We start from the raw sequence: 17,172 nt of genomic DNA, 5'->3' as shown, positions 1-17,172 counted from the left end.
GAAAGCAAGTCACAAAGTTCCATGAAAGTGCCCTTATGCATGCGAAAGTTTTGCAGCCACTGGGAATCGTCCCAGACCCGCAACACTGTGCGGTCCCACCAGTCTGTGCTGGTTTCCCGGTCCCAGAATCGGTATTCCACGCCATGAACTTGCCCCATTAGCACCATGATGCGCACATTACCAGGGTCCGTGCTTGGACACAGACTTCTCTCAATGTCCTCATCACTCTTGTCACTGCGCTGATGTCGCATACTCGCCCGGTTTTGCTTTGCCAGGTTCTGGTGCTGCATATACTGCTGGATAATGCGCGTGGTGTTTAATGTGCTCCTAATTGCCAAAGTGATCTGAGCGGGTTCCATGCTTGCTGTATGGTATGGCGTCTGCACAGAAAAAAGGCACGGAACAATTGTCTGCCATTGCTCTGACGGAGGGAGGGGCGACTGATGACATGGCTTACAGGGTTGGCATACAGGGAATTAAAATCAACAAAGGGGGTGGCTTTGCAAGAAACAGAATGGCTCCCTCAAGGATAGAACTCAAAACTGGGTTTAGCAGGCCGTTGATTTCACGGAGGGAGGGAGGAGAAAATGAATACAAAACAAATCTGGTCTATTTCATGTTTTATCCACTTCATCTCTCTTTATACATCTTGCTGGCAGCAGACTATGCAGTGTGACCGCTAGCCATCATCATCTCCTGGGTGCTCGGCAGAAGACAGTACAGTACGACTGCTGGCCATCGTCTTCTGCTGGCTGCAGATTAAAAGACAGTACACTGCCGGTAGGACTGAATCACCATGAAACGAAACTTAAAAGGGAAATGACCTGGCTGAGTCACTCCCATGTTTGCCTAGGCGCCCCTGACCTCATCGAGGTCAGTTAAAAAAGCACCCTGGACTACGTCGACAACAGCTACTCGTCATACTGCACTGTCTGCTGCCAAAAGGCAATAAACTGCTGCTGTGTAGCAATTCAGTATCACATCTGCCAGCACCCAGGAGATGTACGGTGATGGTTAGCTGAGCGGGCTCCATGCTTGCTGTGGTATGGCGTCTGCACAGGTAACTCAAGAAAAAAGGCGCAAAACGATTGTCTGCCCTTGCTTTCATGGAGGGAGGGAGGGAGGGAAGGGGGACCTGACAATATGTACCCAGAACCACCAGCGACAATGTTTTAGCCCCATCAGGCACTGGGATTTCTACCCAGAATTCAAATGGGCAGCAGAGACTGCGGGAACAGTGGGATAGCTATCCACAATGCAATGCTCCGGAAGTAGATGGTTGCCTCTTGTAGTATGGACACACTCCGCCTACTACGTGCACTTAGAGCATTTGTGTGGGGACACACACAATGGGCTGTATAAAAACGCTTTCTACAAAACCAACTTCTATAAATTTGACCTAATTTCGTAGTGTAGACATACCCTAAAAGAGAGTGAGTATTATATTTCTGGTGTAGACTTGTTTATCAACTTCCAATTATAAGCCTATTTGGTTACTTACGCAACTCTGTTGATGGCAATGGAGTTGCACATCTGTCATTGAAGCAATAATTTTTAAACAAAGAGAATACACAGGTGTAATTAGGACATATTTTGGTCTGCAGAACCTTTATTACAGGTGATGATGCATTAAAAGGAAAGAACCCTGCTTGACTCAAAGCGCAGTCTGATTTTTAAAAGGGCTGGCAGCTGTAAAAATAGTTTTTTACTTGTATAGAGAACACACCTGATATAAAAATGATTGAGAACACTAAACATAGAGCCCTACAATGCTATTTTTACAGTCAGTTTTCAGAGTGGAACTACACTTTGAGCCAGATCCTCATTTGTCATATATCAGCATAGCTTTACTATTTTGAATTTTGCTATGTTGATTTACACCAGCTGCGAATCTGAACGTTAAGTAGCATTGAGAGCAACATTTTTAGTCTTTCCTTCAGATCAACCGAAAAAAGTTAAACCATCACTGATTTAAGGCATCTTTCAAAGTAGCAAAAATAATCCCGAAGTATTTAAATAAACAGAGCATCTAAATCTTAAGTACTAAAAACATTTTAAAAAGAAGCTTAATGTCTCGTGACAAAGAATGTTTTAAGCAATTATGCGTACACTCTCTGTGGTTACTCCCTTTTTGAAGATGTGACAGTATTCCATTGACTACCCATTACTGCTTTCCTTGATTCAAAATCTGCTATAAATAGTTTGAATGGTCAGCATATCAACATAAGTAAGATGAAGGCTGCCTGTTCAAATTGTTGCCTGATTTCCTGGAGGTAATGACAGAGTTGCCAACTCCTGCGAACAAGAGATATCTAGGTTCATTTTTAGAACAACCAAGCCTGCTGTTGTATGTTTCTCACTTTTGTAAATTGTGGAGAGGATATTTGGCTAGATTGCTTCTAAAATATGATCCCAACATAGCAACTTAAAAAACAGGCAGTAATTCCTGCTTTAAATATGAGAGCTCTGGAGACAGATTGACTTAAGATGGCTATTAAGTATGTGCATGTTACAGTATGGCTGCCATAACTGTTAACTGTGCTCTCTTCATTTCTATTACTCTACTCCAATATACTTATGATCATAAATATCCATATTTTCAACATTTGAACTGAGATTAGGGACACTCTGTGTAGGACAGGGATAGGGTGACCAGATAGGAAATGTAAAAAATCAGGATGGGGGTGGGGGGTAATAGGTGCCTATATAAGAAAAAGCCCCCAAAATCAGGACTGTCCCTGTAAAATCAGGCCATCTGGTCATCCTAGAACAGGGTGGATGGAGAGAATCAATGGTTCACCAACCTTGATAGATTTTCAGTGCTATGAGAATGTGATATCTCCTCAGAAATACAAAAAGGAAAACATAATTAGAGTTAAAAATACCAGTTGAAAGAAAGGGGAAATGCAGTAAGGAGCAGCTAGTTGCAAAATAGCCACTTTAGGGATGCAGCTGCTTGTGTCTGCCAGCTTTAAAGGACCAATCCCCAGAAAGGCATGCTGGGAGAAAGTTCCTATAAGAAGGACCACCCTGAAGTTGAGAGGATTAATAGGGATCAAATAACTACAAAGGAAGATCCTTTTTCTAAATTATTAATCAGCTGATGATATATTATTAGATGACATAAATAGCTTTAGATACAGTTCAGCTTTTCTTATATACATTTATTCTACTTGCTTCTGTATTCTTTTGGAAAATATTGCCACATTAAATAAATGTTTGAGGGAAGATGTCGTTGCTGATATCCATCTTGTGGGCCAAAGCCACAAAAATATTTAGGTACGTACCCTCCAGACTTTGGCACCTAAGTCCCAGTATAAGGCTACGCTTTGATCCACAAATTTTTTGTCAGTTTGCCTACATCAGTGGCTTCAGGTGAACACACCTTCAGTGTGTTGAAGCAGGTAAAGAACTATCACCGTTCAACTATGGGTCAAGAGCGTTTGAATGGGCTCGCCATGTTTAATATCAACAGTGACATAGCATGAAAGCTAGATTTTTTCCTCAATAACTAGTGCATTTGCACAGAAAAAGGCTCGTAAAGCATTTGTTAAATAAAAAAATATTCAAATTATGTCTCACTCTTTTTTGGTCCCTTATTTTGTTTTAACATTTTAAATGTTTATTATGGCTAGGGGCTTCAAAATCTAGAAGTGGACCAGCCTCTCTGGACCTCTGAGAGGGCCTGTATACAATTAAGTATCGATTTCTGAATAATAAAAGGAATGAATACAAAAAGGGCCAAATTTTGCTCAGTGAGACCACTCATAGGGAAGGCAAGCAGGAAAAGAAAAATACTACATGAAACATTTTCAGTATAGAAAGTTAGACTGTTCAAAATACATTCTTAAAATCAAGAATTTGAGTTCTTGTGTAGCAGTGTGACAGCGGAGAGCTTATATATTCAAACTAACAGAGAAGCATTTTCTGTTCATATATCTGAGTTTAGCCAAAAGGAAGTTGTGCTCTCCTTTCAAGTGATAAGGCATATTTATAGTACTGTAATTATGAAAATATTGACTAGTTGCAGCATTTTTCTCTGGCTTTCATTATTTTTTCTGCACTCACTATGCTAGTAACTAATGAGAAATGAAATGGGAACTGAATTGTAAGACTAGCTTGATACTGTGCCTCATGCCAGTTTTAAATTGATGCATTAGAGATCCCCGGAAGCATACAAAATTATAACCATTACAACTGGTGTAAAATGTTTTGAGATTTATAGTTGTTTTAATGGGGGTATAGGTGCTAACCTAAGGTGCTACCCTAAATGTAACTGAAAATAAAAACAACCAACATTTCCTCTTGGTCTTGTGGCCGGGAGGGGGGGTGAGGGTAGACGGTGAGTAAGGGGGGGGCGGGAAATCAACATATTCAAAATGAGGATTGCAACAGAAGATTTAAAATCCATCTACTTAGGTGGGCTACTCACCAACAAACCCAAGTGCTAGGTGTGTTTGTAGGGTACATGTGTGGCTACTGTACTATTCCTCCACTTTGTCACTGTGATTAGAATAAGCAGAGAACCGCTTATGCAGTCAGTCCATGATAAATGAAAAGATACAGAGGTAGTAGTTCTGAAATGATCTGATAGGACATCCCTTCTCTCTGGTATCTCTAGAACCCATATCACCTCCCCTTCACCAAGTCCATACTAAATAGGGCTGCTAAGATCATTTAGGGAGCTGAGTGTGACAGATGAGGCAATTTTTTGCAATATCCTTGAAAGACCCTAATGTATTAAGTTTATGTGTTATGTAAGCTCTAGTGGGGGGAGGTGACAGATGTGAAACCTGGGAGTTTAAAAGACTATATTGAAAATTTACCAGACAAGTATGGACTTTTAGGCCAATAAATGTTAAGTGGATTTCCTGGGGAATCCCTAGCCGGAGGTTAATGCAAATTCCCGAACTCTAGTTATGCAAAACCCCAGCCTTTTAAGGCTATTCCCTGAGGAGAGGGTCATTGTCTGCTGTTTACCTGATACAGAAGGCCAAGATCAAAGGCCCAAGCTTATAAGAAACAGCTGATCTGCTTGCAATCTGTTCTGGAGCTAAAATGGATGAATTTGTAACCTAGGGGAAAACCTAGTTGTGGGTTTTGAAGGAGTGACAACCACCAGAGCCTGAGACTAGAGTTGTAAGGACATCTGGTAAGCGTTCTAGCTTACTAGAGCGTAGGTTCTTTTATTGTTTTAATGTGTTTTTTCTTAAATGCTTTTACTTTAAGAATAAATATGCTTGCTTAGAAAGGGTTGTGTGGTAACTTATAACTGCAGGCAATACATTGCTTTCTCTCTGAGGGCAATGACCAAAGTGCAGATGCTGGTCTTTTTAGGCAGTCTGGCTTGCTAGGGATATCACAGTGTAAGGCAGGAGCTGTGCACCCTAGGAAAACCTTGGTCAGGAGTGAGTGAGATGTGGCTCTTGATCCAGGACAGATGATGGCTGTGAGCCAAAAGTGGTTGAGGAGGGACATCCTATCAGATCATTTCAGGACTACTACCTCTGTATCTTTTCATTTATCATGGACTGACCATATAAACGGTTCTCTGTGTATTCTAATCAGAATGACAAAGTGAAGGAATAGTACCGTAGCCACATATAAACACACCTAGCACTTGGGTTTGTGGGTGAGTAGCCCACCTAAGTAGATGGATTTTAAATCTTCTGTTGCAATCTTCATTTTGAATATGTTGATTTTTCCCCTCTGGTTAGACCATGGAGAGGGACTACAGGTACAGTTACCCAGCATCACAGTTTCAGTGTATCCATTATTTATTTGCTTATTAATAATATTTTATGCTTTTAATAACACCTACCATCTCAAAGCAAACTACAGACATTAGTGAATTATGTCCCAGTACTGTAGTGAGCTTCACATCAGTGGCTCCAAGCATCTGCCAGGGAGCTTTGCATCTGCCACAGTTCTCATACTTGGAGCTTAGTGCAGGATCGATGCCCTTATTGTTGTAGGATCCCTACTAGTTAAGTATTTTACAGATGGGTAAATATGAGAGATGTGCAGAGTTAAAGGGCCAGATTGTAAACCCTTTAGTGAGCAGTGACTAAGTGACTTGCACAATTATTTCCTTTGACTTCAGTGGCACTACTTACATAAGTAGCTGCTCACTAGTGGAAGTAAGGGTCTCAGAATCTGGCCCCTTGTTTCACAGGAAGCCTTGGCAGAGCTGGCAATAGTATCAAGCTGCCTGAAACCTCAGTTGTGTGTTTTAGCCGTATATAGTATAAATAAAGCAAAAATTCATTTGCTTTTTAATGCCAAGTTAGTTTACAGTATGTAGCCCTAAATTGAAACTGATGAAATTGTCAATATAATTCTAAGAAGGTATTTCACAGTCTGGATTTTCAGATCCTGGCCTCTGCATGTTTGTATGCGGTGCATGCACAGACTTAGAGAGAATGATTCTGTTGCGGTCATTAAGGTACCTTTCTGGGAGGTGGGAGATCCTGGTCCTGTCCCCCTGCACCAATCATGCTTTCATTATTTATCCACGGGGGAAAAGCTTCAACAGGGAAGACTGAGGGCACCCTTCACCAGAATGTCCCGCAGCTCAGTGTTTTGAGCATGTTCCTGAGAGGTGGGAGACTAGCTGTTCAAATCTTTTCTCCCCCTCTATCAGAAAGAGGGGAAATGAACCTGCATCTTGCACATTCCAGGTGAGTGCTCTATCCGGGGGCTAAAAAAGTTACAAGATGAACACCTCCTCCAGTGAGATTCTGAATGGGACCCAGTCTGGTAAGTGGCCTCCAAGCACACTACTGGACTGAGCACACACGACTTAGGCAGCTGAATGCCTATCTTCCTGACATTCATGGATCACTCTGGAGCTTAGGTGGGACATAGGCATCCAAACGCCTAGAGGGAAGCAACAGTGCACATGCCCAGAGGTAGAAACATAGGTGTCTAGGAAACTTGTACCCTGAAAACTTAGGCACTGAGAGAGTTTGGGTGCCTACCAGGTCCAGCAGGAGTTTTGTGGATTGCAGTGGAGCCAAAACTGGGCCTTGGGTACCTAACTCTGGGGTTTAGGCACCTAAGTACCTTGATCTGAGCCTTAAACTCTGTGGTCGGTTTATCCATCTGTAAAATGGGTGTACTATTTGTTTCACAGAAGTGTTATGAGCCCTAATTAACTTGTGTTTATCAAGAATTTTAAGATGATCAGATAATAACCACAATTTTAATTCATTATTTTTACAATACTGCTTCTGTAACAGGTCAGCAGAAGCCATACAATATAAACCAGGGGCTCTAAAGAGACATTTAAAGAGTGGGAGATAGATTTACCCCATGCACCTGACCCTCCTCTTCCCTCTGAACCCCCACCCCTCCACCAGGAGCCTGCCTGTCCTGGCCTAGGACCCGTATACTCACCTCCTCCAAATTTGAAGGAGTGGCATTGTGACCTGGCACATGGGGTTGTAGCATTATTCAGATTTGGCCCAGCTCTCCCTCTGTCATGACAGAGGCACGACCAGTCCAACTTGAGTGAGTGGTGTTTAGACTTGGTGTGCAGGATTGCAACACCACTGAGGTTTTGCCCAGCCCATCTGCCATGACAGAGGGGCAGCTGGGCCAAATTTGAGTGAGTGGCATTGCAACCTGGCATGTGGGATGGCAGCACTGCTCAGGTTTGGCCTGACCAAAAAGCGGTTGGGCCATGGCTCCTTATCTTACAGTGGCTCTACAGCATATAATATAAACTGTCTTGCAGGAGTATCCTGTGGACCTGTCACCCAGGAATAGATCATAAACAAAAGGAATTTCAGCCTTAAAACTTTGGGCATATTCAGCTAGATATTTCACCCCACCCAGGAGATGGTAATGATAGTGGACAAACTTATAGTAAATACCTGAAGCCAGCAAGAGGGATGACAGAGGATAAAACAATAATAAGAGTCTCCAGTCAAAAACACATTTTTTAAATTAAGAGTACCAAGGAATTTGCATGATAGGTAATTTCCAGACTGCAATATCAGATAATCAAGATATATTGAATGCTATCGGGGTAGCCCTGTTCATCTGTATCCACAAAAACAACAAGGAGTCCGGTGGCACCTTAAAGACTAACATTTATTTGAGCATAAGCTTTCATGGTTAAAATCCCCACTTCTTCAGATGCAACTAACATCTGAAGAAGTGCGGTTTTTACCCACAAAAGCTTATGCTCAAATAAATCTGTTAGTCTTTAAGGTGCCACTGGACTCCTTGATATTGAATGCTAACAGCTTCCTAATCTGAAATTCCCCAAACAATATGCCAGACTCCATTACAGTCATAGCCTTCTGACATCCTGCCTTAAAGTACTAGTTAAAAGATTTAGGAACATGAGCTTTCATATATTTGTGCTTGTATGGTTTCAGTATACCTACAGAACAAGATGTTTTTTCTTCAAAAAAAGAAACGAAACGAAAAGAAAAGTTTCTTTTGTTTTCTATGGCAACAATAGATTCTGTACATTGCAACATATAGGAAAATAGGGTTATATCACTAAATCATTCATCTAGTCTGCATCGATCACTGTCCCATACTTGATGCTTCAAAGGAAGGTGAAAATCCTCCTTAATGCACCTTCCTAATTGTACAAAGATGTAAGGGGGGGAAATACTTCATGCCCCTCCCATGATAATTTTATACCCTGAAATGTAAAGTTTGATTACTCATATTTTAGCTAAATAGTTACATATGTTGTTGTCATAAAAATATGCATCTTTTTAAAATCCAGCCATAGTATGACTCTGACTTTCTGCAGCAGTGAATTCTGCTCAGACTGGCATTTTCTCTGATGTGGTTTTAAATGTACTATCCTTTAATTTAGTTTGTACAATTCCTTTGGCTAAGATAGTTTCTTAGCTCCTCCCAAATGTACCGACCTCACTATCTCTAGCAGTTGGTATATTTTTGTAGCTTCACCAATTGGGATGTTTAAATGGTTGGAATAAGTCACCATGGAATAACTTAATAGAAAAAAGGTCACAGTCAGTAAGGTCTTCTTTTAAAGAGATAGTATTTATAGCAAGGAATAAAAAGAAGTCACACAATCAGAAACTAACAAGAATAACTCCCAGCTTGGGGTTCTATCTGATGCTGTGACCCTACATGGAAACCCAACCTTCCCAAAGGTATTCTCCCAAGCATCCATTCTTGTGTCTATTCCCTAAACACCTGTGCAAGAAGATAGGGAAGCTGAGTTAAAAGTGCATGTCTTGTTTGCTAAGAGTCGGGTAGTGCCCTGGTCCTCTCTAAGTGCTAATGGCATTTTAAGTGAATTGCTCCTTTAGTTACATTGAGTAACCCCGTGGGCTCACTTAATGTCTCCTAGCTCATCCCAACAGGAAAAGCCTACTATCTCTGTGTACAAAGCTCATTATCTCTAGGCATTGGTGTAGCTCCACCTATTCTATCCCCACTGGCTGTACCCCCTCAACAAGTTCTTTGTTCTTTTGGACTCAGGTCCCTTGCTTACCCCTTTAGACTACCTAACTATTAAATATTGACCATTAAAGTTGCTCAAGAGACCCTCACTATTAGCTAAGGTAGAATCTAATTACTAGCTAACTTCATTGCAGAAGTAAAGGATGTGTGCGCCTTATGGCACCATATGCTTTGTTCTTTATGGTGGTGGCCTAAGGTCAAAGAAAGTGCCGGGGAGACAATGCGGTGTGAGGCATCACAGGCCTCCAACCCACCCCCACAGTCAGTATTCTGACCACAGCTGCCACCCATCAGCATACCTGTATGACTGGAGTCGAAGGGCAGCAAAGCTCTAGCTTGTAAAGGGGCTGCCCAGGAAGTTCCCGAGTGGGTGAGACATCCAGCCCTACTGGTTGGCTGAGAAGCTTTACTTAAACCAAAAAGAGGCACATGAAGTAGTTTGAGCAACTAGAGGAAACCCTGGCTTGCTGCTCTTATGGACCCTGAGCCCTGCCTGCCAGCTTGTTCCTGTCCTCCTTTTCCCTATCTGTTCCCAGTTCCTGCTTTCCTGCCTCACTCCAGGTCCTTGCTCCTACACCCTATCCCTGATGCTGATTCTGGTTTGGCACCTGACTGTTTCTAGCTCTGACCTTTGGCTTGGCATCTGACCTTGACCATGGTTCCAGGCTCCCCTGGCTGTAATGATTAGGCCTGACCATCTACACCTCAGTTCCTACATGCAGCTCCAGTGATTAAAGTAGATTGAAACAGGAGGGGAAGTCCTAACTGCACTAATCAAGGAGGAGGGGGTATACTATTTATCCAAGTTAGAAAAATGTGAGGGAGTTGTAAGTTGCTTTTAGCTTTGCTACACACTCTTACTTAAACTTGCACACAGTTCCCCTGCCTCTCCAGTTTGGGGGAGCAATACTCCCTGACAGTTCTGTTTCAATCTACTTCGCAACCAGTGATGATGCCTATATTCTTGCAGTTCTTAGGATAATCTTCAGCATGCTTAGCAACTTCCACTCTTCTTTTTAGATCTTGGTTTTCTTTGAACACCTTCACAAATACAACCCTCTTTTTTCCTCACAAGTCCCTTAATGACCTTTATTTAAATGACAATTAATTAAGCCTTTTGATTCTTTGTTTCTTCCTTTTTTTAAAAAAGGGAATTTACTGCAAATCCGCCCTCCCCTTTCCCAAGTCTATGTTAATTCAACACTGTGGGTGAGAATTGAAATATACATTATGAAATTGTAAAGGTGTGGTTTCCCTAGCAAACATTGTCAGCCATATTGTACACGTTGTGTAATGCTGCACGTTATTGCTAAATATTATATGGTAGCAGTGCACACTATATACACTCACAAGGGAGCTGAGTTACTATATTTTTACAGTTCATGCCATTAGTATATTTAAATTCTTTCCTGTGTTGTCATTGACATAATTTTGCCTTTATAATAGTGACAAGGTAAAACAATTACATTCTTCTGAAACACCGCCACCAGTGGTAGTTTACAGTCACAACACCTAGATATAATATTAAAAGTTGAAAGTATACCAAATAAAACACAAATGCTGTCTTCTTTTAGCTTTGATGATAAAAGTCCCTTTTGTTTTGAAGTAGTAAAGCTCTTTCAACCACCACTAGGTGTTGGCATCCTTTCGTCTGTGAGAGACAGTGGGAATTGCAGCCTATGATGTAGCTAGTTTGCAATGTCTCATGTGACTGAATTGCAAATATGTGGGTCTTGATTGGGAGCTGCTTGCTTCCTACGGGATCTTTTCTCTTCAGGTTGTAGGAGCCAGCTCCTATCATGGACTTTGATGCCTGGATGGAGAAAATGGCACCACTTGTTACGAACACTTGCCAAAATTTCCCACTGGTCAGGATCGATTCCAAATTCCTTTATATCTGGCTTGCATGTATCTTTGAGCCACAGTATTATATAAAAGAAATTCCCCAGTTTCTCCCATCAGAACCACAATTTCCTTGCTATTATTTCTCATTTTGTGTGCTTCCTGTACAATTAGTGCCATAACTTTTAATTTTAGTGTTAGAATTCATTTTACCATACATAGAACTAAAAACCAAATTACTTTCAAACGGCTGGAACACAGAGGGTCTGATTTTCCGTGGCCTTGCAGCTTGCATGGTCATTTATACCCATTTTTCAGAGGAGTTAAATACCGCCAAGTCAGAAGTGTAGTGTTCTGTGTTCACTTTGTACACACTTACAGAGATGTAAAGGACTACACGAACTGCAAAGTGGTGAAGATTCAGGACCAGAGGATCCACAATCTGTCTACTCAGAAAGAAAATGTTCTATTTAACCAAACTGTCTTTTTCCTAAATACCACCTAATATAAGATTCAAAATCCTTCCCTCATTCTCAAATTAGTCACTTTTGTTTACTAATTGCTTGGTGTAACAAGTCACACTTGTAAACACAGAGTTTTGCTATTGACCTAATTGTCATCTGCAAGCTGATGAAGCCCTGTAAATATGCAGGTTTTCCTTGTTTCTACATAGAAATTCTATTTTATAATAGCAATAAGACATTCTAGGCAGTTGTTTCTGATGTACGCCACCACATCAAAGTATATTACTTAGCAGGAAGTGCTCCTATAAATTAACAGAAAGTAGCTGACTCCTGTCTACATATACATATGGTATACTGTAACCCAGTTTTAATAGCTACATGACACTGTCTGATTGTACATAGCAGGAGTTAGAACTGTGAGTATAGAATAAGTATAACATTCCATGAACTGTATTTATCAAATTGTGAAAAGAATATTGATTGCAATCAAACCTAGGTGTCAACAGTCTGTCTTATTTGGTCAATGTTTGTTTTTTGTTAGGATAGTCTACTATAGTATTCAGTTTCTGTTTTTGTTTTCTTGGACTGTCATTTTTTCCCTCTTTTCTGGAGTAATTGCTTCAATTTTTAATATTATCTAGCAAGAAAACTAGAGATACTTTGTAAGAGATGAAGTTATTTTGACAACACTCAGAATAAGACATATGAAAATTAAAATATTATGGATGGTAAATCTTCTCCAGAAATTTTCATAACATAAAAAAGATCCAAAATACTGCATATGCTGTGTTGCTTTTTCTTATGTCACATCATATTTGCAACAGATGATTGGTTTGAAAGATCTAGCCTTCAGCAAACTCATACATTTTTCACAAAGTAATTGGAGTTGTGGGTTTGGAAAGCAGTGCTGAAAGCCATATTAATAATTTATATCAATCTCCCAATGATTGGCTTTCTTGTGACTTCCCGAAAGTTGTTTCAAGTTCAAGATAGTGTTTTTAAAATCAAATTAGACTGGCAGGAAGCCACATGTATGAATACTTTGCCTACATTAGTTGCCAAGGTAGTAATTGAAATTGTAATTCTTTCAGTATTCAGCTATAGAAAGGCAAGTGTAGCTTGAGACTAACTTTAGCACATGCCTAAATTTAAGCACAGGAGTATCCCAAAATAGGATTACTGTGTTTAAAGTTTGGCAAATACTTAAGTACATTTCTGAACTAGGACCATACTTTCCAGTGTAGCCCACAGTAAGAGAGTCATTTCTACATTAGTGGTCCACTGAAGTACATGGCAAATTGTGACTGATTTAAATGGGACCAGAATTGTACCCTTAATTAGCTGACATGAGCAGTACTGCTTGCAGAGATTTTTCAATTTATCCTTCACAGATGAAGCAATAAATGTAAAAGTTGTATTTGCCTTTAGTAGAGCTATTTTAAGGCAAATATAAATGCTGCAGTAATGGCCTATGTTAGCTGTTAAATACTGTAGATGAGAGAGATATAAACCTATTGTGAACTCCTTGCCCACATTCAATAGTGTAATTTCAGTGGAGCTCTTTGTGAAGTGAGGTAAGGAACTCACAATCTAACTCCTAGAAAAGCATGAAAATACTGAATTTGGCCTTAACTAACTCCCTATTGACTTCAGTAGGAGTTGGATCAAGTCCCTTATTAGTGCATAGTACAGTATCCTTTAACTAAGTCAGGGACTGCAGAATGTACTGCCTTTTACATGAAAGGCTATTGACATGACAGTATGTATCATTTCCCACAAATGTAGAATATTTTTAGATATTTTATACATCATTGCTTAATGTGGGATTACTTTATATTGCTCAGGTAACACACTAAACATGTTGCTGTGTATAAGATGACATTTTATACTAACTTCAGAGTACAGTAATTATAATATTGATGGCATTTATGTAGTATCTTTAATCCAAGGTAGTGTACAGGGATTACTTCACCCTTCACTCAAACACAACCTCTCCGTCATGGAAGCTGGCAGCTCTTCAGCTGTGTACAGGAACACTCCAATTAAGAACAGAAAATGGTGGCTACCCTATCCAGGTGAAAGAATAGGCTATAATTATCCAAACTGGAATATGGCCAGATAATATACTTAATCTTGTGAAAAGTGCTATAGAATATATTTTAGTAACCACTCTATCACAATACTGGGGCAGCAGGATAACACTGACTCCGAAACAGTTTCTTTCAATGAATCACCCTGCTACTTTTTGCAGCAACAAGTTTCTCAATACAGGAAATAACTTCTAGTTCTCCATTTGCTCTTAGTATCTCATTCTTCTTGCTCTCTGTTCTGTAACCTTCAGTCCTACTAAATCCACCCTCTACCTCCAAAATCCTCTAATCATTTAGGACATCTTGTACAGGAGAGAGCAAGTAACTCATGATTCTGCCAGTAGTGCCAGGAGTATTCATAATGCTGCTTCAAAGACACTAGGTCAGCTTTTGTTGTCCTCCTTGTAACTGATATTCTATTCCCTGCTCTCCATGTTCTATATAGCAGTGTAGAGACAGAAATGCCAATATAAAGGAACTGGCCCCATGGCATTGGAGAAAAATGAAGAGCATTACGTACTTATGGGGAGATTTGAAGCACTATTTTCCCCCAGACCCTCTAGCTCCAACACACCCAAGCACATGCAGACGAACCAGCGGAGCACCAGTCTGGACTGTTTCAGCCTATGTTAAAATATATTGCAACATAAGCTATACTGTATACAGGCTACACTTAATATAGACTGCAGTATAATTTACACCTAAAATATGTAGGTTGCAGTATGCATACTCAACAGCACACTTTAAAGGTCAACTAATATCTTTGACTGTGAATTTCTCTAATTTGTAAGCACAAGTCACATTCTTAATGAGTTACAAGTGAATAGGGGTCTCATTTCCCTCTCCTAAGAAAAAGAGACCGAGACCTCTTTTATCTCCCTGATATGTCCTTCCCTAACTTGTACGTGTCAGCCTCATGCTCTGTACTCACCTCCCTGATTTGTCCTTCCCTAATTTGTACGTGTCAACCTCATGCTCTCTACTCACCTCCCTGATTTGTCCTTCCCTAACTTGTACGTGTCAGCCTCATGCTCTCTACTCACCTTACCCTGCTGCTGGCTCCCATCCCAGTTCTTTAACCTATCCCCACCCCGAGTTTCCAACACAACCTACACATTTCCAAGGCAAGGATGGGTACTCAGTAGCCAGTGGAGATGGGCTGCAATTGGAACAAAAGCCAAGGAGGGAGCAGGGCTGTTCCTACCCATGCACAAAGTAGGCAGCTGCATAGAGCACCAGGAAATTTGGTGCCTTACGCAGCTGCATGTTACTCCAGCCCCTGCTCCACCTCTTCCCCATAGCCCCTGCCCCTGCTCCACCCCAGCTCCCCTGAGGACTGCAGCAGGGGCTGAGGGCCCTGCATTCACCAGGTGGTGGTAAGTGGAGTGACCTGGCCCCCAGCCATGTTGCCGGTGAGTGCTGGGGGGTGGTTTCCCCTTGTCCCCCAAGCCTCAAGGCTGGGAGCCAGGGGAGCAGAGCAGAGCGGGCTGAGGCCGGGTCGCTCCACTTCCCAGGGAGTGTGGGGTTGGGGCTGTCTTGCACTCGCTGGGCGGCAGGAAGTGGAGCGACCCAGCCCCAGCCCGCTCCGCCCCGCTGGATTGTGCTGAGGGACGGTTTCCCTTCTGTTCCTCCAAGCCATCCCCGCCGTGGTGGCCTGGGGCCAGCCCCCCCTTTCCCCGTGGAGGCTGCGTAAGGCACCAAAATGGCTAGGGATGGCCCTGGAGGTTATGATTCTAGAAGCAGGAAGATAAGCCAAGTAGGAATGTCCTCTACTGGAATTAGGAAACCTTCCTGCCACCCTACACCCACAAACCTAGACATTTACTTTTTCCCAGGTTTTTACTTGTTCCTCAGTTAGGGTGTGGGAGTGGCTGGCTCACTACAAAAGCAACTTTCCCTCTCCTGGAATTGGCACCTCCTCATCAATTATTGGAAGTGGACTATATCCACCTGATTGAATTGGCCCTGTGAACACTGGTTCTCCACTTGTGAGGTAACTCCCTTCTCTTCATGTGTCAATATATAATGCCTGCATCAGTAATTTTCACTCCATACATCTGAAGAAGTGGGTTTTTTACCCAGGAAAGCTTATGCCCAAATAAATCTGTTCGTCTTTAAGGTGCCACCAGACTCCTTGTTGTTCATGTTTATAAGCAGGGCTTTGGACCAGAGCCTGGAGCTGGAGCGCGGAGCAGCTCCGGAGCAGTGGAGCAGCAGGTTTTTGCCTGGAACTGGAGCGGAGCCGGAGCACAGCTCCAAAGCCCTGTTTATAAGAGTCTTTTCAGTGAGAAATTGACAGACGATGAGGGGAAACAGTGAAACTGACTGTACACAAAATGCTGACAAATGCACAAAATAAATAAACTGGAAGGCAAAGGTTTTTTTTTGTTGTTATTCAGTTTTAATAATTATGTTACTTGTAACTGTAGTAGGTATAAAATTTTCTGTAGAAACTTTTAAGTTTACTTTTGCATTTGTCCTGCTCTGTGCTTGAGGAATAAGGCTCTGATCATGTTATACATTTATGCACATGCAGAAATTTTACTCACATGAGTAGTCCCACGGGCATGCATGAGACACCTCACGGGCTTAAAGTTAACCATGTCCATAAATGTCAATGGAATTATGGTGGTATGGGAGTTACCACCTTATATTACTGACTTGTGCATTTTAGTTTTGATGCTGCCTTTGTCAGCCTGTCTATAAGGAAACCAAAGGTGGTGGAGGCACCACTAGCTGTCAGTCAAACAAAAGGTGATCTAAAAAAAAGTGATTTTTACCAGTTTTCCTTACTTTTTACACTATGTAAAATACCAGCCATCTTTGTACTGCTACTATACTCTGTATACTATACTAATACTCTGTATATATTTACCAAACACTGGAAGCTAATAAAAATGTGTGCTGCAGAGTGGAACCCCAGGCCTTGTGTAAATTAGAAAATTTCACTGGTTTAACTAAATTAATTATGAAATGGATCTAGTGAAACCACTGCAAACCCCTGGTATAGATACACTTATATCAGTTTAAAATTTGCTTATGTCAATTTAGTTTTTGGTTTGAATTGGTTTAACCAGATTGGTTTTAATTCACCTGGTGCAATTTTCTAGTTTAGGTTAAAGCCTCAATACAATTGGTAAACAATTAGGGGCAGGCATTGTCATTTTGCTCTGTGTTTGCACAGAGCTTACCAAAGTGGGGTCCTAGTCCATGTCTGGGGCTCCTAGGGGCTAACACAATACAAATAGACAATAAAAATGGATATCATGAAAACTGTCTGAACACAGTACTCCTATTGAGTTCAGCTGGACAGCCAT

Source organism: Lepidochelys kempii, chromosome 2, assembly GCF_965140285.1.
Source record: "Lepidochelys kempii isolate rLepKem1 chromosome 2, rLepKem1.hap1, whole genome shotgun sequence".
NCBI lineage: Eukaryota > Metazoa > Chordata > Testudines > Cheloniidae > Lepidochelys > Lepidochelys kempii.
The sequence above is the reverse complement of the archived record's forward strand: the minus strand, read 5'-3'. Positions refer to the sequence as shown.